We start from the raw sequence: 25,425 nt of genomic DNA on the forward strand, positions 1-25,425 counted from the left end.
TTTGGCTATGGGACTGGAAGTGAGGTAAATCTCCCCAATACACCCAAATTGAAAAAAGGTTTTGCCTATAGTTCTACTTTAAAGCCAAGCCTCACCTTTTTTGTAAGGTTTCCATTTCAAGAATGAGTAGGAAAACAACTAGCTTTGCAAATAATATATTCAAACACAATATATTCAAAGTACTAACAATAATTTACAAAGCCATTCATAACTCTGCCCCCAGCTACATCACTAACCTAGTCCCAAAATACCAACCAAGCCGCTCTCTCTGTATCAACTGACCCTTCCTTTTTAGATTGTAAGCTCTAACAAGCAGCGCCCTCTGATTACTCTTGTTCCAAATTGTAATGTAACTGTAATGTCTGCCCTCATGTTGTAAAGCTCTGTGCAAACTGTTGGCGCTATATAAAACCTGTATAATAATAATAATATCTTTACTCATCGCCTTACACTTTAAGACAAAAAGTACATTTTGAACTTTTCTCAGCAGGCTAAATGGAAAACTGTCAACGAATAGCATTTACGGACTACATTCAATCACTGACCTAAACATATCTTTGAAAACCCCAAAAAACAACTATTGACTGATCATGCACTACCAACCACTCAATAATGTAGACACTTATACTGTCAAACAAGCACCGAACCATAAATATGTAAATACACAGAGACGTTTTTAATTTATCATGGCATTGAACCCCTCCTTGCATCTGAAACAAGTGTGCATATGGTTAAAGGCATCCGTGTTTAAAGTCGAGACAGTCCTAGGTCCTTGATCGTTCCTTAGTCATTTCCTGTCTGTTCTGATTTTTATCGAACTTGATCCATTCATTAACTTGGCAACCAGGCTTATCTTTTACTTTTAATACTATACTCATGTTTCGGCATTTTCCCTCTTTGAACTTCGCTTAGCTTGATAAAAAGTCTGCTAACAGGCTATAGACATCACAATGTTCAAAACATTCATGCAGTAACTGGTAAGGAAATCCTACCACGAAGAATGCCACAACGACAGACTGAACCCTGACAATTTATTCAACTGACAAGGTGCACATAACTTCAGAATGTTTTTTTTTTTTTTACAAGTGGTGTTTACAACGTAGGATCTACAGTTCAAACTGTGTGTTAAATGAAACCCGTGTTGTCATTGCGAACCTCCATCTGAAAATGCTAGTAGCCTCAAAGTCATGCTGATCCTCTGACTGCAGTACTTACATGATTCATGTAACTGGAAACAGAAAGAAGTTGGATTTAAAGTGGAGATCCACCCAAAAGTGGAATTTCCCGCTTTGGGGAGTCCTAACCCACTGACATGCCACATTTGGCATGTCATTTGTTTTTTTTTTTTGGTGGGGGGGGGGTACCTAGTTTTGACATGTACCCAGCTCCCACTTCCACCCGCGCTGCCTAGGCGACTCCTCCTTTCCCCCTCCCTCCCTGCAATCTTCTGGGACACATCACAGGTCCCAGAAGATTGCTCGGTCATTCAGGACAATGCAGCGGAACTCGTGCATGCGCAGTGTGCACCCGGCTTTGAAACCGCAAGCTGCCACAGCTGGGTGCCTACACTAGTGATGCCGGCGCAGAGGGGAGGCAGGGGAGAGAACCGAGGCTTCGGGCGGCTGCATCGCTGGACCGTGGAGCAGGCGAGTGTGTGTTTATTAAAAGTCAGCAGCTACACTTTTTATAGCTGCTGACTTTGAATAAACTGAAAAACGAGTGCAACTCTACTTTGTGTCAGAAATCTAGATCAGCAGTGGCTCAAACTACTGAAATAAAAGACTCTGTATATTTTTAATCTTTCATCCAATAATACCCACATGGATACCCTCCTCAAACCCCTGTACTTTGTGAATTACCAAAAAAATTATGCATGCAAATACCAATTTTCATTATTTTATTACTTTTATTATGCTGGGTCTGCATCCTGTTAGATGTGATTTCCTATTGGAGGTATCTCACAAAAAATGATTTTTTTGTTGCAGGGGATGCCTGAAATCAGACTTGTATCTTAGTGCAGACTAGAGGGAAAATCAGTGAGCCAATCACACAAGCAGGAAATTAGGTTTCTGGGGGGCGTTCTGTAGACATTCTGTCTACAGAACAACTCCAGGCAGCCATATTGCATTGCATTTTCAGAAAATGACAGAGCTGCAGATTGAAAAGGGAAGATCATGTTTAATACTATTAAATTAGAATATGACTTGTGTTGCAATTGTATACACTATATTTTTTCTTTATTTACTATTTTTTCACCCAAGAAAGTGGAGTTACCCTTTAACCAGTTCCAGACCACCCACTGTACATTTACTGCGGCAGGGCAGCCCAGTTGCACAAAACAACGTACCTGTACATTGTGCACGCACCCGTCGTCCCTGTGGTAATCTCATTCATTACAGAACCGATCAGTCGGCAGGCCTGGACCTGCTAATCGGTTTTGGCGAATGACAGAACATCCTGTGCCTGTGTTTACATTACAAAAATTATGTCAGAAAGTATGTCATCTCCCCTCCTGGAGCCCTTTTGGTTCCAGCGTGCGAGGAGAGACCATCAGCAGTGAGTACACAAGCACTATACTGACACCAGTAAACATAGGCACTTATTTCACTCCCTGATCACCCCCCCAGTTAACCCTTTCACTCCCTGTCACAGTGTCACCAAGTACAGTGTAAAGATTTTTTACTGTCATTATATTGGTGTCCCTTGTGATGCTAAACAGCATTGGGGCAGTTATCAGCAGTCCCAGATAGGGAATATATGGCGGGTACCCTAAACCTATCTGGGACTGCCGCAATGCTGTTTAGCATCACAAGTGACACCAATATAATGATCAGTAAAAAATCTTTACACTGTACTTGGTGATACTGAGACAGGGAGTGAAACCAAGGGGTTAAACCTCTATTAGGGAATATATGGCAGGTACCCTAAACCTAATAGAGATTTAACCCCTTGATCACCCCCAGTTAACCCTTTCATTCTCTGTCACAGAATCATTAGTATACTGATCACTATATTAGTGTCACGGGTGACGGTGGTTAGCATCAGTCTTGTATAGGGTCAGGGTCCTGTCACATATTCCCCAATAAAGTTTTAACCCCCTGATCACCCTCCAGTTAACCCTTTCACTCCCTGGCACCGTGTCATTATTACAGTGTACAGAGCTTTTTTCTGATCACTGTATTAGTGTCACGGGTGACATCAGTTAGTGTTACCGTCAATCCCAGACAGAGACAGATTTTTACCCCTTGATTTCCACTAACACACACACATACACACACACACTACCCTGTTTCCCCGAAAAAAAGACCTAGCGTGATTGTCGGTGATGGCTGCAATATAAGCCCTACCCCCCAAATAAGCCCTAGTTAAAGTCCTTGTAGGTCTTATTTTCAGGGTAGGGCTTATTTTCGGGGAAACAGGGTAGGGCTTATTTGGGGGGTAGGGCTTATATTGCAGCCATCACCGACAATCACGCTAGGTCTTATTTTCGGGGAAACAGGGTATATACCTCTATTACTAGTATAGTGTCTGAACGGATCAATATCTTTGATGTGATCAGAACTATATTAGCGTCCCCAATAGTATAGTGTTCCCAAAAACGCAACGTTAGCCAGATCAGCTCCGATACCTGCCAGCATTTGCGTTTAGCCCCTCTGCCCAGCCCACCCAAACAAGTGCAGGATCAGTAGATCACTGTCACTTCCAAAAGACAGTACACAAAACCGCAGCGTTAGCAGAGTCAGGCCTGATCTATGCTATTGCTAGCAGTTAATTTGTTTGTAGTTATTCAAGCAGTCTGACACCCAGGTGCTTTTTTTTTTTATACCTGTGAGTCACACTAGGTACCTGTAAATTTAATGGCTAAAATCTCAAAAGGAAAGGTACTCTAATGAAGAGGCCTAGAGGATACTGAGCATGACACATGAGAGCGCAGGAGAAGCCTCAGTATACGAACCTGTAGAGAGCAGCGGCACCCTGATAGATAGCTTTGACAACGGAGTAGAGGTCCCTGCTAAGGTCAGGTGTATCCGAACCCATTCTTCTGTTGCCGAGGTGCAAGCATGGTTGTCATATGCAGCTGAGTGTTGGTACTAGTGCCGCTCAACCTTCTGGTGAACTGGCGAGCACCAGCGGCCTAGTACGTCCTGACCATAGACAAACCAGCACAGAAGAAGCACTTGGTGACGTGGCCCATAAGTGCAGTTCAAGCTGGTGTGATGGATAGCACAAGTAGTGTTCCGAAGTCACCAAGAAATCAAACACAGACCCGTAGAGCCCATAGTGGCCTTCCTGATGCGCTTGCAAATCCTGATTGGCAGCCCACCACTTCTGCAGCACCCGTACTTTCCCCATTCACTGACCAAACCTGGAATTCAGGTGGAAACAGCACATTTAACTCCCCTTGGCTTTTATGAGCTGTGTTTCACGGAAGATCTGTACGGATCTATTGTGGACCAAAGCAATTTATATGCTGGTCAATTTATCGTTGCAAATCCACATTTGACCCATGTCAGACAATTTGGCTGGAAACCTATAACATGTAGTTTTCTGGTTTACGAGGGAAAAGAGAGCAGTGTGGAGCCCACCGACTACCCAGACGACATAGGGAGCAGCGGCAAGATTGTTTGGGACTTTGTGTCACCCTTATTCCGAAAAAGGGTACCATGTACGTGGACAATTTGTATACAAGCGCGCCACTTTTTAGACACCTCTTTAAATTAGGAATTGGCGCATGTGGCATTGTGCGATCTAATCACAGGGGCTTCCCCCAACGGCTTGTAGAATCCCGACTTAGATGGGGGGAGCCTGCTTGAGGTCCAATGAATTGCTTGCAGTGAGGTAAAAGGACAAACGGAACGTTTTCATTCTGTCTACCAGTCACGCAGACACGGCAGTCCAAACTGTAACAGCAACTGGTGCGGTTGACAAGCCCCTCTGTGTCCACAAATACAACCTTAAATGGGAGGGGTGGACTTTAACGACCAGATGATGGGGCTGTACTTAACTGCCCATAAGGTCAGACACTGGTACAAAAAAGTGTCTGTATACTTATTCCAAATGGCTCTGTTCAACGTTTATGTACTATACAAAGCGTCAGGAAGAATCCTTCCTAAAATTCAAGGAAGAAAATATCACAGCCATTCTGTATCCAGAAGGTGCTGTGGCCCAATTTTCCAATCAAGATGCAGTGAGCTAGCTGCATGACAGGCATTTTCCGGATGTCCTCCCTGGTACCCCTACCCAAACAGCACCCCAAAGAAGATGTTGCGTCTGTGGAAAATGCAGAAATAGGCGTGACACCCGCTATTTTTGTCCGTCCTGTCCTGGCCAACCTGGTCTCTGCATCAGGGACAGTTTCTGTCACTATCACACACTAGTAAAGTATTAGTATAGGGTACAGCATGGCACAGTCCTAGGGCACACTTTCACACAGGGTCTCGAAAGATGTTAGATGGTCATTGCATTTTGAGAGACCCTAACCTGGAACGTTTATACTTATAATAAAAGTGTTAAAAAAAAAAAAAAACTTTTTTAAAAATATCAAAAATAAATAAAGCCAAAAATAGTTGTCGTTTTATTGTTCTTACTGTTTTACTGTAAATTTTGCTATACCGTTGTGTTTTATTATGCTTGCTTTGCAGGTATGTCATTCTACTGTTTTGCTGTAATGTTACTGTGTTTTATTGTTAACGATTGTTTGCTTTGTGGGTTCACCATTCAGCTGCAACACTGATTTGTTTATTTTGACAGCAACAGGGTTTGCGCTCAGAATACATAAAATCAGCGACTCCAGCGCTGTAGGCGGTGGTGGTATTTTGCAGCTATCATTTGTTTTGTAAAACTAAGAAAGAAAAGGAAAACATTTTTTTTTTCTTTTTTCAATTTTCAAAACTTTGTGATAAAAAAAGAAGATCTGAAAAATACTCAACATGCCTCAGAGCAAATAGCTTGGGGTGTCTACCTTCCGAAAAGCGGACATTTGGGGGGGTTTTGTGCCATCCTGGCATTTCATGGCCTCCGAAACTGTAATGGGCAGTGAGGAGTATAATCAACAATTTACACACTTAGAAAGCCTAAAGGCGGTGATTGGTTTTCGGGGTCCTGTACGTGGCTAGACCGACAAAACGTCACGTGGAATCACCATACTCAGAAGAAGCAACAGAATGTATTTTGGGGTGTAATTTCACACATGCCCATGGCATGTTTGAGCACTAAATCATTTAATGACAACTTTGTGAAAAAAAACATTTTTAAAAATTGTAATTTCCCCCAAACTTGTGGTAAAATATAAAATATTCCATGGACTCCACACGCCTCTCAGCAAATATCTTGTGGTGTCTTCTATTCAAAATGGGGTAATTTGGGGGGTTTGTGCTATCTTGACATTTCAGGACCTCTGAAACTGTGATAGGTAGTGAAGAAGTGAAATCACCATTTTACGCCCTTAGAAAGCCTGAAGACGGTGATTGATTTTCGGGGTCCTGTATGCAGCTAGGCTCCCAAAAAGTCTCTTGCGTGTGGTATCCCCGTACTCAGGAGAAGCAGCAGAATGTATTTGGGTGTAAATCCACATATACCCATGACATGTGTGAGCAATATACAATTTCAATGACAACTTTGTGTAATTTTTTTTTTTTTTTGTCAATTTTCAATCACCTGTGACAAAAAAATGAAATGTTTAATGGGCTCAACATGCCTCTCAGCAAATTCCTTGGGGTGTCTTACTTTCTAAAAAGGGATACATTGGGGGGGGGGGGTACTGCCCTGTCATTTTAGCACCTCAAGAAATTAGTAGCAGTCAAAGTAATAGCTGCGTAAATTCCAGTAATTGTACCATAGACGCTATAACTTGTGGGCAAACTAATTAATATACGCTTGTTGAAATTTTTTGTACACAAGACATGTGGCTGAATACATTTTGGTCTAAATGTATGACAAAAATTGAGTTTATTGGATTTTTTTATAGCAAAAAGTAGAAAATATCATTTTTTATTTTTTTTTAAACAGCATTTTTTAGTTTATATTTCAATAAATAAAAATCCCAGTGGTGATCAAATACCACGTTTCGTTTGGGTACAAGTTTGCATGACCGCGCAATTACCAGTTAAAACAGCGCAGTGCCAAATTGCAAAACGTGCTCTGGTCTTTAAGGGGGTAAAGCCTTCTGGGGCTGAAGTGGTTAATGCAAAGTTAATCTTTGCATTTACAAACACTTGAAATAAGTGTGAAAGCTGGGCGGCTAGAATTGCTAGAGCTGTGGCAACCTTTGCATTTCTCCCTGTACACGTTTCCAGTGTACAACTGTCAGCAGTAGAAAAAAAATACATAGGCTAATAGGGGACAGTGTAGGTGCCTAATAGTGCCTGAACACCTATGTACACTTCTTCTTGAGTGCCCTTGGAGTCCTACATTATTTCAATATGCAAATATCATCTGGTGGGGCCAATTGCTGCCCTTTGTTGCATTCTGCACCTCCCTATTGAACCATCACTATAATTGGCAACCTTACTGGCCAACAGGAAGGTGTATATATTGAAACTGCAGTAAAATGTGTGCATTTTTATGCACCAACTGGTGCATACATTGTTGTTCAGTAGCTAGTTTACAAGGTTTCTAATGCCGATAGGAAGTCCAGGAAAACTAAAGAGGCCTAGACAGTGAAATGGATCGGAACAGCCACACAAAATCTAAGGAAAGTATCTGGAAAAGGAAGATAAGTGCAGCCTAACAGTAATGAGAAAAAAAAGAGGGAAGGAGGGAGAATGGGAGAGACCCAAGCACTATGAAGGGAAACAAAACCAGACATCCAAGAAGGAGAACAAATATTATGCCAGAGAGATCACAGATAGGGGGACGAATTTAGAGGAATGTCGAAAGTGATTCCAGACCGATCATATCAAGGTATACTCATCAGTTTTATCTGTCTCCCAAGAGATCAACCTTTCTAGATGACCAATAGAGTTAATTTCACAGGCCCAATCCACAAAGGACGGGGGTAGTGGTTTTCGCCACGCCCTGGCAATAACAGTACATGCAGAAGTAAAAAGTGTTGGACAAGACTTTTTTTATTTTGTTTATAGGATCCAGGCATCATCGAAAACACAGTAATGAGAGAATTAACAATTTTGTCCCCAACTAAATCATAGTAGAGGTGAAGTATTTTGTCCCAGAAAAGAGTTATAAGTGGGCAAGTGCTCCAAATGTGAGTCATGGTGCCTGGGGCCTTAAAACATCTCCAGCAGGTATTTGGAATGGACGGGTCTATTTTATGTAAAGTAGTGGGGCAGCGATACCACCTGGCGAGGATCTTATAATTGCGATCTTGTGCTCTAGACGATATTGAGGTCCTAGAAGTAAATGTCAGTATTCTGTCAGAGTCAAAGTCATAACTTGGGATATTAAGTTCCTGTTCCCATTTAGCAATGAATGGTGGGCCATGTGGTAGGGCGGTCTTCAGTAAAACTTGGTATATAAGTTAGCAAGCTCTCAAAATCAGCAAGTGGTCTGGTTAGAGCAGTTGTAGGTATATTAACGGCAAGGTAACAGCGGAGTTAAGAATATTCCATCCAAGCCCTGGCCTGGTTACGACAAGACCCTAGCAGTTGTGACATTGGGAACAATGTACCATTCTGCAGGGTGTGACACAGTAGCGGTATGTCTTCCTTATTCCAAATAATATAGCGAGATTAATAAAGAGTAGGAGGAAATGCAAGAGTCTCAAAAAGCAGAAATAATGGGCTAGGCCTTGATGTGAGTAAACACTTTCCTACATAAGAGTCCTAAGCACAGAGAGTAGAAGCCACCAGGAGGGGCAAGACATCCATAAGTGGTCTGTCTTTTGGGTCGGTCCATAGTAAGGACATGATGTTAGGAGCGAGAAGGTAATTTTCTAGGACCATCCATAATTTAGAATCCCGGCTATGGTACCAATCAAGGATTCTGAGAAAGCAAGATGTTTTATGATATAGGAGTATGTGAGGTAAAGCCACCCCACATCTAGATTTAGGCAGAAAGAACATGGAGCAATGAATCCTGGATATTTTGTGCTCCCAAATATAATTGCGTATAATTGTGTTGATACAAGTAAAGAATCTGGAGGGGGGACCTATGGGAACCGTTTGTAAAGTATACAGCAATTTGGGCAGTATGTCCATTTTAATGACATTCATACGGCCAAACCAAGAGATAATAGGTTTATCTTATGATTTAAGACAAGTGCGAATAAGGGTGAGCAGGCGTGTGTAGTTTAGATGAGACAGTTTAGAAAGAGTAGCAGGTATATGGACTCTTAAATATTTAATGGCTTGTGGTTGTCACTTAAAAGGGAAGTTAGAACAAAGTCTAGATCTCTCCAAGGAGGATAAAGAAATGTTAAGGGTCTCCATTTTATCAAAGTTGACCTTAAAATTGCTCACAAGTCCAAAGTCTGCAAATTCCCTCATTAGCGAAGAGAGAGAAGTAAGAGGGGAAGAGATAAAAAAGAAGATGATCATCTGCATAGAGTGACAATTTGTAATGATGGGAACCAAATTCAATACCCTTAATATCTATATAAAAGGGGAGAAAGGAGGCATCTCTGGCGAGTTCCGTTTTGAATTACTATTGGGTCAGAGAGGATTCCATTAGAACATTTAGTGCAACCCTCAAAAATTCTAAGAGCGAGGGGGGGGCTCGTCTGTCAGTTGACATTTCCTAGTCTGAGGTGGCTGATACTGGTCTTCTCAGGGAGACTATTTAGTCTGTTTAACCACTTCAGCCCCTTAACGACCAGGCCATTTTTAGCGATACGGCACTGCGTTACTTTAGCTGATAATTGCGCCGTCGTGCGCATCTGTACCCAAATAAAATTGATGTCTTTTTCCTCCCATAAATAGAGCATTCTTTTGGTGGTATTTGATCATCTCTGCGGTTTTTACTTTTTGCACTATAAACAAAAAAAGACTGACAATTTTGAAAAAAAAAACAAAACAATATTTTTTTATTTGTGCTATAAAACATACTCAATAAAATGTAATCAAATTTCTTCATCAATTTAGGCCAATTTGTATTCTGCTACATATTTTTGGTAAAAAAAACACCAAGTAGTGTATATTGATTGGTTTGCTCAAAAGTTATAGTGTCTACAAAATAGGGGATAGATTTATGGCATTTTTATTTATTTATTTATTTATTTTACTAGTAATGGCGGTGATCTGTGATTTTTAGCAGGACTGCAACATTGCGGCAGACAGATCGGACACCTGAAATTTTTGACACTTTTTTGGGAACCAGTGACATGCTAAAAATATGCACTGACATTGTACTAATGGCACTGGCAGGGAAGGGGTTAACATCAGGAGCGATCATGGGTTGTAGAGTGTTTGTACATCAAATGGCATGTCGGAATGTCTATCTGAACTGTTCCGTCTCTTTATTGTATTCTTGAAATTCCTTCATAAAAAATATAAAAAAAAAAAAAACAGCAAGAACAATCGGTTGCCTAAATCCAGAATCGTCCATCCTGTGCTGGACCATATATTAACACTGAACAGATCCTTTGATTACTGTGGGAACCACCTGAAAATAAAAAATAAAAAAAAACACACCCTGTGCTGATCGAACAATTGTGGTTTTAGGCGTTGCTTGCTGAGATGCACACAACAGAAAATGGTACATTTGCTTCCAGACAAGTGAAATTTGACATTAACTTTCCTTCTCACTTTTGAAAGCTGCAAGTTTACCAACACAAGAAGCAGAACAAAATGTTATAAGGAAAAAGTCTCTAATCTGTCATGCAATTACCTACCCACAAATAAAGTATCTGCCATATTGTGTTTCATTGGACGTCAGAACAGTGAGTCAGAGGCTTAGCCATTGTAAGGTATCCAGCTAGAACACTGCGTAGAAGCAGCGGCAGCAATTTAGAGCAAATCAGATAACTACATTCAACAATTACCGCATTTCTGAAACGTAACCATTCACCGAATGCTTATATTTAGACGACACTCAGTGGGCTTTTCAAACTGATATCACCAATGACTTATCGGAAGTTGGCTCTAGCTTTTTTATTTAAAGATGGGAGGTTTGACCCAAGAGAAACCAAATCCTTGTAATTGAATACAATAGCGGACTAAAAAAAGTCCTGCAACGGAAAAATGTTAATATGATGGCACTTTTTTCAAGTGTTGTATTGGAACCAACTGCAAAATGCATATTATCTACAGTCATTGCTGCTATATTATTAAAGTAGGAACACTATGTGCAACCGTGGGACTTTTTTGATAGTCCTATAGTGAATCATGTGTGGAACACTTCACTAAGTACTACAATGAATCACATCTATCGTTAACTCATTTTCCAAAAATCCTGCATGACAATCCATAACTGATAGATTTCCCACCAACTGAATGGAACAGCAAGGAGAGTTCTAGAGAATAATATGAAGGCATGAAGGCACAATAAAAATTTTAAAAATTATTTTATGGAGGAAATAACCAAAGGTGCTAAAAGACATTTACCATGTTTTTTATTCCAGTTCAATTTTTACAATAGCCCATAACTAAAAGACTCTCAAAGAAACCATAATGTGTAACATATTACATCCCTTTGATGAAGCAAAGGCCGAGAACCGCCTGGCTGTCATAACAATTCAATGGCTTCAAAATGTTGTTTTTTAGTCTCTAACCTTAAAAAAGTCAGATCAGGATTTTTCTGAGTGTACTCAGATTTAAATGATGACATTCTTGTCCAGGGTCATCGATTTAGAAAGCAATGGCTGTTTACATATTTCTATATTTACAGATATCCTTTAATGAAGATTATAGAGAAGGTGTGGGCATTTATATGTCTATGAGAAGAATCACCTGCCCCTGAAGAGAGACTAAACTATTTTACAAATCTTTGACTAAAAATTAGTAGCAGAAGCTATTCACTTTACAAATGCTCCCCAACTGCTCCTTCCTATGGGAAAGCGCAGCTAACCTACACAAAACCCATGGCTTAGCTGCACTTTGCCTTAAGAGCAATGAGACCACACCTGGGCAGTGTGAGGTTGCTGTTATAACAAATTTGATACCTAGGATTTCAAAGATGTTACCAAATGGACCCAGATAACCAGAGACCCACAGCATAGAATAGTTGTGTACAGACAGCATTAAACGCATATATTATACATAAGCACAAGAAGCATAATTAAAGTTTGCAAAAGTCATCAATAGTATGCACATAAAATCTAAAAGATTGTTACAAAGCAGAGCTGTGGTTTAAAGTCTCCATATCAAAGTTAAAGTCATCCCTGCAGGGAGCATATGATCTCTGCTTTGGCCCGATTATTATTCCCCAGGCGTCTCTGCAGGATGTGCTGTTTTACAACTAATTAATAATAATGAACAGTCAAGAAGAGCAAAAGTAAAGGCTGAGTTTTATGGGACTAATTAAGATGCCAAAAGTGAAGGCTGACAAAATAAAATATTGAAGCTGTCTTTGTGCCAGCAGGTTTATCCTACCTTGAGGCCAATGAAAATGGACAAGATGATCAAAGTAAATGAATTTCTGTATACATCACACACTTAATGACAAGGAGGAAGCCATTTCTAGCATGTGTCACACAGCATGTTACGGAGGTTAAGCAGTGAGTCACAGGTTCCCATTCAAAGTCTAATTGACTAACCTGCACTATTACAGAGCCTCTTCTGGATAATGGAGCAGTCAATGGATTCACTTATGCTCAAGAGGCAGGTTTCCAAATACATTAAACTTGCAGCTTAGCCTTAATTACAAAGCAGGACAGTTGTCTTACGTCTAGGGCTGCAAATAACGATTATTTTCATAATCGATTCGTTTGCAGATTATTTTTTTTGATTAATCGGTTACTAACCTTAAAAAAATGTGTAGTGTATAATTTAGTTAATATGAAAAGTTTAAAAAAAGGCAATTTATTCCTAAATATAAATAACCAACTATATGGTTAGGGGGTAAAATGTTTAATCCACTCTGAGAATAACAGACAGAAGAGATATACTCTATATACTATTAGAGGTTGAATCTGGTAAATATCATCAGACTCAGATCAAATTTTTTTATGTAAAGAAAAATAAAAGTTCTAGACTGTTTTGCAGATTTTCAAATAGAACTGTAATATTCCATGCTTTTCTGCAGCTTCTCCATTAAAGTATATTGAACCAAAAAAGCACCGTTTTGCATTGAAAAAGGTCCTTGACCCTTTCCAAATACACAGCAGCTGAAAAAAGCATAGATGTGAACGTTAAATGAACTGTAGTGCATTTCTGCAAAAAGCACCAAAAACACATGGGTGGGAACCAGGCCTAAGACATTTAGTAACATAATGGAGTTAAAAAAAAAAAATAGCCCTTTGTTTTCTTACTGTGCAACAGTGAAAGTAATATTTACAGTAGAGGTTATTTGCTCTTTTTGTACTATAAAGGGCTAATTTTAGCTTTTTTAACCCCATTATGTTGCTGGCCGATTACTCGATTATGAAAATAGTAATAGATTAATTTCATAATCGATTAGTTGTCGATTAATCGATTCGTTGTTTCGGCCCTACTTACGTACCACTACTAAAATTCAGAAAAATACTGAAATACTCTTTATGTAATCAGTAATACTCAAGAAACCAAAACAAAATTCTTATAATGGAGATTCAAAGGCATTGATGTCACAAAGGAATTTATTACTATTTTTATCTATAGAGCACCTGCATATTAGGTAGTTCTGTACATTAAATAATAAAAAATAGAGCATGTTAAAAGAGATCAATAGAAGACATGAAAAGTACACAAAAAAAGACATCAAAGGAAAAAAAAAAGACCCCTGTGTTTACAATGTAAGATGTAGGGAACACTGGATACGACAGCTAATGGAATATAGATACTGTCTATAGGTGGTAGGAGAGGATTATTTGGATGATGGTTATAGTGAAGAGAAGATTGAAGGGTAATTTGAAGAGGCAGGTTCTAAGAGACGATTTCAAAATTCAAGATTGTAGCAAATCTAAAAAAGCAAGAGAAGTCCCTATGGCTTTCCTGTAACGTCAGAGGGGGCGGGGTCGCCCAGCGATGTCACCGTGTGGCCCCGCCCTCAGTTATAAAAGAACTGTCACCTGAGAGGCCGGTCATTACGGCGGGTGCCTCCCATGATTTGATCGCTTTTTTGGTTTTTATTTTTTTTGCGCTATAAACAAAGAAAGACTGATCATTTTGGGAAAAAAACAAATTTTTTAACTCTGCTATGAAACATATCCAAAAAAAAATTTTTAAAAATCGAATTTCTTCATCAATTTAGGCCAATATGTATTCTGCTACATGTTTCTGGTAAAAAAAAAATTCCCAATAAGCGTATATTGATTGGTTTGTGCAAAAGTTATAGTGCCTACAAACCATGGGATAGATTTATGAACTTTTAATTTTTTTTTTTACTGTTTTTACTAGTAATGGTGGCAGACTGCGATATTGCGGTGGACAAATCTGACAATAAGTGACACTTTTTGGGGACCAGTGACACCAATACAGTTATCAGTGCTAAAAAAAAAAATGCACTGTCGCTGTATAAATGACACTTGGCAAAGAAAGGGTTAACACCAGGGGCGATTAAAGGGTTAAGTGTGCTCCTAGGGAATGCGGACACTGGAGGAAAACATAGATCCATGTTTCTGCTTAGCAGAAACACAAGATCTCCAATTTCCTCTATGGCAGAACAGCGATCTGCCTTGTTTACATAGGCAGACCGCCATTCTGCCTCTCCTCGGAATGATCGTCGGGTTGCTGATTGGCTGCTGCTGTGTCCAATCATAGTGGGAGCGGGGCACCAATGGCACGCACACGCCCCAGAGCAGGAAGAAACAATTATGTACAGGTACGTGGATTTGAGCTAAAGGGCTGCCCTGCCACAGTACATGTACGTGAGGCGGTCCCTAAGTGGTTAATATATGGAGTATGATAATTGCACACGTGAAGGCATTGGAATAAGTTGAAGACTTGGCTATAGCTGGCTTTAACCACTTCCCGCCCGCCCTATAGCGGATTGACGTCCGGGAAGTGGTTGTGTTATCCTGACTGGACGTCATATGACGTCCAGCAGGATAACATGCCGCAGCGCGCCCCCGGGGGCGCGCATCGCGGCGATCGGTGGAGCGGTGTGTCAGTCTGACACACCGCTACACTGATCTTGGTAAAAAGCCTCCGGCGGAGGCTCTTTACCACGTGATCAGCCGTGTCCAATCACGGCTGATCACGCTGTCAATAGGAAGAGCCGTTGATCGGCTCTTCCTCACTCGCGTCTGACAGACGCGAGTAGAGGAGAGACGATCGGCGGCTCTCCTGGCAGGGGGGGTCTGCGCCCCCCCGCAGATCACCACACTGGACCACCAGGGATCGCCACTAGGACCACCAGGGAGAGGGGCAACATGTGGATGGCCAGGTATGTACCCCATGGCCATCCACATGTGCCCAGTGTGCCAAATCTGTGCCAATCAGTGCCCACAAATGGGCACTGATTGGCACAATTATGTTGCAGTGATGCCCAGCAATGCCACCCTTAGGGGCATCACTGCAAAAAAGCAATGCCATCAGTGCCACCCATCAGTGTCCATTCATGCCACCTGTCAGTGCCCATCCGTGCCCATCAGTGCCCAAGTAACCATCAATGCCACCTACGAGTGCCCATCAATGCCACCTATGAGTGCCCATCAGTGCCGCCTATAAGTGCCCATCCATGCCACCTATGAGTGCCCATCAGTGCCGCATACCAGTGCCACCTATCAGTGCCTACCAGTGCCACCTATCAGTGCCACCTATCAGTGCCCATCAGTGCCACCTATCAGTGCCCATCAGTGCCACCTCATCGGTGCCCATCAATGCCGCCGTATCAGTGCCCGTCAGTGCAGCCATATCAGTGCCCGTCATTGAAGAAAACGTACTTATTTACAAAAAGTTTTAACAGAAACAAAGAAAAACTTGTTTTTTTTCAAAATTTTCGGTCTTTTTTTATTTGTTGCGCAAAAAATAAAAACCACAGAGGTGATCAAATACCACCAAAAGAAAGCTCTATTTGTGGGAACAAAATGATAAAAAATTTGTTTGGGTACAGTGTAGCATGACCGCGCAATTGTCATTCAAAGTGCAACAGCGCTGAAAGCTGAAAATTGGTCTGGGCGGGAAGGTGTCTAAGTGCCTGGTATTGAAGTGGTTAAGAATCGATGTCAGTTAGGAGCACCATAGGAACTGTTCTAAATTTTGATAAATTTATTACAAGGTATTCTGTAGGTATTCTGTCAGATGAGAGTGGTGGCAAATTGAACGGTGAACAAGTTGAAACACTAGACTCTTGCAATAAATGTTGCACTGGGTTTTCCAATGGTAATAAGCCCTTTCAAATAACAAGGGTTTGAAAACCTCCCATTCTTATATTTTTGATGTTATGGTGCTCCTGCATACAACATGATGTTGCAGGATGCTTTACCGGGTACATCTATGCTGAAATTAGTGATCAACCATAATTTTTATTTACCGCTTTCGGACCAGCCGCCACAGTTATACTGCGGCAGGTTGGCTCCCCTGAGCAAGCCGTCATAGCTGTACGGCGGCTCTTTAAGACACCTCCGGCGGCGCACGTGCACTCCGGAAGCGTGTCCCCGGAGCCGATGCGAGTGCCCAACGGGTGCGGTGACCGCTGGGCACCAGCGACTGCTCATTACAGAAGGAGAATGGGGAAGTGTGTGTGTAAACACACAAATCCCGGTTCTCCCAGGGGAGATGAGACAGATTGTGCGTTCATACTAAGTATGAACACCGATCTCTCTCTTCCCCTAGTCAGTCATACTTGGTAAACAACCTTTCACCAAGCAAACAGCAGACACATCAAAGCCTTGGTTTACAGTGGTTCTCATCCAAGATTTTACAATTCATGGCCCCGTCCATAGGCCCCTCAATGAGGCAAAGCCTGCCTGCACCTTTAGCAGAGAAACAGCCCCAAAGCATAATGTTTCCACCTCTGTGCTTGACTGTAGGGACAGTGTTCTTAGGGTAATAGTCAGCATTTTTCTTCCTCCAAACACGGTGAGTCGAGTTAATATTAAAGAGCAAAATTTTGGTCTCATCTGACCAAACCACTTTCTCCCAAACCTTCACTGAATCAATTAGATGTTCACTGGCATGACTGTACATGTGCCTTTTCGAGGAGGGGGACTCGCCATGTTTGGAGAAAGAAAAAATAGGATTTTTAAAACAGCTTACCTGTAAAATCCTTTTCTTGGAGTACATCATAGAACACAGAGCCTTAAGTATTTACTTAGTGGGTTATAGCTACCTTCAGGTGTTGACACTGGCACACCCAATACAGGAAGTTGACTCCCCTATATAACCCATCCTCCTTCCAGGATCAGTTTTTGGAGCCAAGCAATATAAGCAATATACTTACACCACATAAAAGGAGGGGCGGGACCTCTGTGTCCAATGATGTACTCCAAGAAAAATAATTTTACATGTAAGCTGTTTTAAAAATCCCATTTTCTTTATCGTATATCATAGGACACAGAGCCTTAAGTATTTACTTAGTGGGACGTCCCATAGCAATGCTACTTGAGGGGAGGGAGACACAACCTGTAGGGCACCCCCAGACCTTGAGGACTTATACTGCTGCCTGCAGCACACTGCGCCCAAAGGCGATAGCCTCATTCCTTCTTAGATCCACTTGGTAAAATTCTGTGAATGTATGGACCGAAGACCAAGTTGCGGTCGTGCAGATCTGAGCAAAGGAGGCCTTTGTGACACACTGCCCAAGAAGCACTAACCGCTCTGGTAGAGTGCGCCTTAACTTGAATAGGGGGAATCTTACCCCTTAAATCATAAGTTTGAATTATAACTTGCCAAATCGACGCTGCCTGTCCTTTTTTAGGATCCTCTGGCAGAATAAATAAGACATCAGTCTTACGAATCTGAGCAGTTTTCTTTAAATAGATTTTCACTGCTCTCACTACATCAAGACAATGTAGTGACTTTTCTTTCCTGGAACATGGTTTTGGGAAAAACAATGGCAGGACAATATCGTCATTCAGATGAAAGCCTGAAACCACTTTTGGCAAAAAGCCTGGACGAGGGCGTAACCCCACTCTGTCCTCATGAATAATCAAATATGGCTCTTTACAAGAAAGAGCAGCCAATTCTGAAACCCTCCTTGTTGAGGATATAGCAACCAAAAATATCAGCTTCCTAGTCAGAAGGATTTAGGGAACATGCTGTAATGGTTCAAATGGCGATTTTTGTAACGCTGACAAAACTAAATTCAAGTCCCAAGGGGTTAAAGGTGATTTAACTGGAGGGGGCGTGGCTCGGACATGGACGGGTGAGGACACGTTTGGATAGAGCTCCGGGGCTCGTATCTCCACTCAGATAATACTCATGGACTAGAGGCTGACAGTGCGGGATGAGTACAGGCAACAGATATCAGACACGCTCCGCAAAAGAGAGAGTACATCCCCGTATCGCCCAGGGAGATATTCAACAGTATTTCACTATACCACCACGTACTCCCCCTGGTGCTGTGTCGGATGCGCTGCGGCATCGAGGTCAGCGTGACGATTTGAAAACGCCGGCAGCGCCGGCGGTCGGGTCTCGTGTAATAGGTTTGGAGACAGACTCGGTGATGGAGAACCCGGCGTCTCTGCTTGTGAAACCCGCCCGTGAGCCTGCATGTGAAACGGCTTTTGCTGGATTGCCAAGAGAGGAAGGAGGTCTAGAGGGAGATATCCGTGGCATCCGAGCATTGTTAAGCACTTTACCTACCTGTCGAGATATTGAAGCTCTGATAATCAGAGTAGAGGAGACACACCGTCAAGACATCCAAGCGGTAAGGTCTGAACTAACCACTTTGACAGAGAGAACTAAAGTGGGAGAGGAAACGGTATCCCTAGTGGAACAAAGGGTGGAGACATTAGAAAAAACGTTGACCACCCAGACATCTATGATGGTAGACCTGCAGCTCCACACTGAGGAACTTGAAGACAGAAGTCGCAGGAACAATCTGCGGCTTCGGGGTCTTCCAGAGACACAGGGAACCGAGGATCTCCAGGCAACAGTCACTGCAGTTTTTCAGATAATATTGAAATCTCCTGAAAAGGTGATAGATATAGATAGAGTACATAGAGCTGTGGGCCCTAGACCAAAAGACTCAGAGAAACCGAGAGACATTGTTTGTCGGATCCACAGCTATCAAGAGAAGGAGAGAATACTTAGAGCAGCGTGGGGGGCAGGAGACATCAATTTCAATGGGACCCCTATTAAGATCTTACCAGATATATGCCGAGCAACCCTTCAGCGTAGAGCCTGCTTACGCCCTATCCTGGATTTAGCTAAAAAACAGGGGTGCACCTATAGATGGGGTTACCCGTTGGCGGTGAGATTCCGTAGAGATGCAGCTTCATTTTCTGTCTATACACCTGAAGACCTCCCGGGACTATTTACTTTCTTGGATGTCGCCCCTATTCAGATTCCCAATTGGCTTTCATATATTCCTCATATGGGGGGGCGGTTAGATCCTTTGAACAGACAAAGACACCGGATAGACTCTCAAAGAAACCAACGATTACCTCAAGGGGGACCTTAAAAGGATGAGGGGGACTACTGATAAATATTGCATAGATTGAAGGGGAGAGGGGGGTGGATGAGATAGATTTGAGATGAAGTAGATCAATGAGGGTAAAGGGAATCAATGGATCCTAATTAAACTTAAGTGTATGATAGAATATAATAACAGCCACATTTATTTAGAGAGATAGGAGATTAGATTTTTGTTTTTGAATTTTTAATTTTTTTTTTTTTTTTTTTTTTTTTTTTTTTTAAGAGTACTTACGGATTATAGAATATAGATCTTTTTGGCTTTGGCTGTATCTTTAGGTTTATGGTTCTGGGGGGAGGGAAATGGGGAAAGAAGGGGGATAGAAGGGTGTGGGGAGGGAAGAAAAATGACTCTTTGAAGGTTGGCATTTTGGATTGTGTGCTGTATTATTTTTATTTATTTATTTATTTTTTGTTTTTGTTTACTTTTCCCCACTGAGATTTGGTTGAGATTGTATAGAGATATAGCACGTGACACTTGATTGATAATTATATTTGCACAGGCACGTTGATTGCCACACGTTATTGTTGAGAGGTGGTTGTAGTTTTGGCAGTCCATATGGGTAGGGGGGGGGGGGAGAGGGGGGAGTTCCCTCTCTCTTCTCCTCCTTTTAACCCCCCCTCCCGCCCTCTGATAATGACTATGTTCACAAACGGTATAAGTTTTTTTTTTTTCTTCTTTTTTGTCACTTAATTTTCACTCTTTATTTAATTAATTTATTGATTTACTTATTCTTTATTTGTTGGTGCCGTAATAGATATATATTATACATTTCTGTTTCCCTCCCAGGTAGGAGCCTTATAAATAGGGATAGTTAAAATATGATATGAAGTGAAGTGTAGGAATATTAGTCCCCCTTTCCACCCCATACCCCCCCCCCCCCCCCCCACCACCACCACCGGTTTCTGTGTTTTTTTTTTTTCTCTCCCTCCCCTTGTTTTGTCTTGACTGTATCTTCAGGTTTTTTGGCTTGAGGGACGGGAGGGGGAGAGAGGGAGGGAAGAAGGAAAGGAGGGGGATAGAATGGTAGAAGGAGGGAAGGTAAATGACCTTTGAGAGCTATGTGTCTTATTTTTTACATAGTAATTTATTTAAATTTTTTTTTTTTTTTTTTTTTTTTTTTTTTTAAGAATGGTTGTGTCTGTTCAGAGATACAGTAGGTGATATTTGACAGCACAATTAAAAAGGCACGTTGGTTGCTACATATTAAATATTTATTGAGAGGGGGTTGTAGCCTTGGTGTTTCATTTGAACTTCTTACCCCTCTCTTTTGAGTACCATCATAAACCAAATTTATTTTATTTTTTGTTTTGTTGGGGTTATTATTTTTATTTTTTATTTTTTTTTATATATTTCTTTCCCTTTCCTAGTAGGAGTTCTATATATATGAGCAGAATTGTAGGGTTTGAATTGAAGTTCTTAAAATACAGATCCTTCCTCTTGTGTCCTCCCCTCTCTTATAATATATATATATATTTTTTTTTTTTTTTTTTTGTGTTATATTTAGAGTTATACTTCTAAGATGGGCTGAAACAGAATAGGCAGCTAAGTTAGCTGCTAGGTCTTAATTATCTTAATTAGGGAATTCAGGAAGCTGCCTTTCCCCCCCCCCTCCCCCCCCCCCCCCCCTTTTTTTTTTTTTTTTTTTTTTTTTTTTCTTCCCCCCATTGTTGGTTAGCCTTGGTCCTTAAAAACGCCCGACTACTAAGAGGAGAGATGGCCCTGGAGCTTTTCATCCGACCATCTCTGGCCACAACCCCTGATAAGCTGACGCTCAGATACCGAATTTAAGCGGTGAGCGTTTATTTAGCAATATATTGCTTTTTTTTGTTGCTGTGTTTTGTGTTTTTTTTTTTTTTTTTTTTTTTTTTAAAGCCATTCCATGGAGACTTTAAAAATCATATCATTGAATACCAAGGGCCTGAACACCCCAGAAAAAAGGCGGATACTTTTACATGACTTGCAGCATTATGGATCAGACGTGGTATTTATACAGGAGACCCACTTTAGACAGGATAAAATACCTACTTTAAAAAGTCGGGCATTTCCGTCAGTCTATCATGCTGCAAATCAAAATGCAAAATCGAAGGGAGTCTCTATTCTCCTTTCAAATAGACTACCTTGGCTCTTCACGGATATGATTAACGACCCTGAAGGACGTTTCTTGTTTGTGAAGGGCAGGGTAGGTGATGTTTGTATCACATTGGCAACGTTGTATGCCCCCAATGAACACCAAGAGATCTTCTTGGGTAAGGCGCTTAAGCAACTGATTAAATTTACAGAGGGTCAGCTGATCATTGGGGGAGACTTAAATGTTTCATTGAACCCAGCCGAAGATACCTCCTCTGGGATATCATCAATCTCTTATAATGCTCGTAATCACATAGCTAAAACCTTACATAAAAGTCAATTGATTGATGTGTGGCGTTTATTCCACCCCACAGAAAAAGATTACACCTTTTTTTCATCACCCCATAAATCTTATTCTCGCATAGATTATTTTCTTGTCCCACATGCCCAACTCCACTCAGTACATGAGGTCAATATTGGGTTGATTACTTGGTCAGACCACGCACCTATTTTCATGATATATGACTTACAGGATACTCGAAATAGGAGATCAACTCAGTGGAGACTGAATGAAAGTCTCTTACAGGACCAAGAAGTTTTAGAAGATGTAATCAAAGAACTTGATTTCTATTTTTCTACTAATGACACCCCAGATTGCGATCCAGGAATTATATGGGAGGCGCATAAAGCAGTCATTAGAGGAGTTTTGATCAAACATGGGGCTAGGATTAAACAAAAGCGGGGGGAACAATTAAAACTATTACTAGAAGAATTAGCTAAGCTAGAAACCTGTCATAAACGGACTCTGTCACCGTCGGGGGAGAGGGAGCTCCATGTCAGGAGAACACAAATCTCAGACCTTCTGTATTACAGGGCCAAAGCGGCATTACAGGTTTGCAGGAAATTCTCGTATGAGTCTGGCGACAAATGCGGACGCTTCCTAGCCAGAACACTACGAGAACAGAAACGGATGAATTATATACCTCATCTTATCTCAGCTAATAAGGATAGGATCACAAAGCCATATGATATAGTGGGGGAATTCCAGGAATATTATGAGTCATTATATAACCTACAGACTAGGTCACCTTCCCAAGCTCAAATAGATTTGTATCTGTCTCGGTCATTAATGCCTCGGCTGACAGAGACAGATAGAGATGGCATGGAAAAACCTATTACAATGGAAGAACTTCAGAGAGCAGTAAAGATAACCAAATTGAAGAAAGCTCCGGGCCCTGATGGGCTGACAGCCCAATATTACAAAACCTTGCTCCCCTCATTAGCCTCATATATGCTCAAATTATTTAACGCTCTTGGATCATCAGCAACATTCATAAGAGACACAATGTTAGCACACATTTCGGTAATACCGAAAGAGGGAAAAGATCCGACTTCTAGTGGTAGCTACCGCCCAACCTATTTACTTAATGTAGATTTTAAGCTTTTCACAAAAATTTTGGCTAATAGAATTCAACAATACATTCCAAATTTGATACATCTGGACCAAGTGGGATTCGTTCCAACGCGTGAAGCAAAAGATAATACAACAAAAGTGCTTAATCTTCTCCATGTAGTGAAAAATTCTCAGATCCAATGTGTGTTTTTGAACACAGATGCAGAGAAGGCCTTCGACCGGGTAAATTGGAATTTTATGTTATCAGTTTTGCGATATGGAGGTTTCGGGAATAAAATGCTGCAATGGATTGCTTCTAGCTATTCTTGCCCGACAGCTCGTGTCCGAGCAAATGGAGTACTATCAGAAACCTTCCAGATCGCAAATGGGACACGTCAGGGATGCCCCCTTTCACCACTCCTTTTTGCCCTGTCGTTGGAACCATTTCTCTGCACTATACGTTCCAATCAAGATATTACAGGAGTAAAGGTAGGAGAAGCACAATACAAGATCTCGGCCTACGCGGATGATATGATGTTCTCCTTGACGAACCCTCTAGTTACGATCCCTAACTTAATGAAGGAGTTTGAGAAATACAGCCAATTATCCAACCTTCGTATTAATTTTACCAAATCGGAGGCAATGGGGGTTAATTTCCCCCAAACATCAATTGAACAATTAAAAAAAAATTTTAAATTCAAGTGGACGGATAAGGCACTTACATATTTGGGCACGTTGTTGGTGCCCAATATTGATAAGATTTTTGGGTTAAATTTCCCCCCATTGCTGCAAAGAGTGAAGACATTACTAGATAAATGGAAATTGGGTTTACACTCATGGATAGGACGCTGTAACATTGTTAAGATGAGTGTTCTTCCCAAATTTCTTTATCTTTTACAAGCACTACCAATACGGATCCCAGCTACTTATTTTAAACAGTGCCAGAAGTCGATTTTTGATTTTATATGGGCGGGTAAGCAACCACGACTACGTCGCAATCAATTAACTCTCCCGAAGAAACAGGGGGGATTGGCGGTGCCAGACATACGCAGATATCATCGGGCTATACATCTTAGCAGAGTAGTGGACTGGAACAGACATAGAGATTTTAAACTTTGGGTACAGATAGAATATGCCCAGTCGCCTGTCTTATTAGGAAGAGTTCCCTGGTGTTTGGCAGATGCCCCCAAAGAGCTTATTAAACATCCCCTGATAGGAAATACTCTTAAAATCTGTGCGACTACGTTTCCTACTGTTGGCATAATACCCGAGACATCCCCCTTATACCCAATAATTGGGAACCCTCTGTTTCCCCCTGGGAACGAAGACAAAGCGTTTAAACATTTAACAAATATGGGGGGTACACAAGTGTCCACTTATATAAAAGGAGGGACTTGGTTAACAGTTACAGAGATGATGGAGTTATTTAGACTTAGATTCTGGAGTGCTCTCCAGATTACCCACTTTCTTGGCTCCCTCTCAGACCCAAGGAAGTTTGAAAGGCCTCTTGGTAGTTTTGAGAAGATGTGTTCAGATAGGGGAGCAAAATCGCATATTCTATCAGCGAATTACGAGATATTAAATGTATCGAGAGAAATCGACTCCTTGAAATGTATCCGGGATTGGGAACGAGAGTTGGGAAGGGACTTTAGTACAAAGGAGTTGCGACAAATTATTAGGTTTACACACGAATCTTCTATTTGTGTGAAAACCCAGGAGACTAATTTTAAAATCTTGACTCGATGGTACAGGACACCAGAGAGATTGAAGAAGTTTTTTCCCAACTCTTCAGACCTTTGCTGGAGATGTCACGGGGATAGAGGTACGTTGTTGCATATATTTTGGTATTGTCCTAAGTTGAAGAATTTTTGGGCAGAGATCAGACATATCCTCCAGACTGTCACTAACTATAGGATACCGGAAGACCCAATCTTTTTTCTCCTTCATGGGTCTCAGATATCAGAAAAGGTATATAAGAAATCCGTGATACGACATCTATTAGATGCCGCTAAGGCTTGTGTTCCCTTGACGTGGAGATCGACGTCACCACCGACGATAGAGATGTGGCTGCGTAAAGTGAGAGAGATTAATAAATTGGAAGAGCTGGTTCTTTCTGCGCGAAATCAACAGGAAAGATATTCCGAGACTTGGTCTCCTTGGAACTCTTTCCTGGCCTCGGAAGAGGGAAGGACCCTCCATGAGGATAACCAAAATGGTTAAAGTAGCTATCTAGGGAAGATACCCGGATCTACCTGGATTCTCTTTTGTAGGACGCAAAGGCCCTTGAGAGATATTTCCATGGATTGGCTTTCCCCCTTTTTTTTTTTTTTTTTTTTTTTGGTGTGTGTTTT

At 41.3% G+C, this 25,425-nt stretch overlaps 1 protein-coding gene across 6 annotated transcripts in view; it reads right to left on the minus strand.

The window, feature by feature from the left end:
• STAU2 (staufen double-stranded RNA binding protein 2) overlaps positions 1–25,425 on the minus strand; it is a 491,304-nt gene that overhangs the window by 307,326 nt on the left and 158,553 nt on the right. The gene's annotated exons all lie outside the window — the stretch shown is intronic.

Source organism: Aquarana catesbeiana, linkage group LG05 (assembly GCF_042186555.1).
Source record: "Aquarana catesbeiana isolate 2022-GZ linkage group LG05, ASM4218655v1, whole genome shotgun sequence".
NCBI classification, from domain to species: domain Eukaryota; kingdom Metazoa; phylum Chordata; class Amphibia; order Anura; family Ranidae; genus Aquarana; species Aquarana catesbeiana.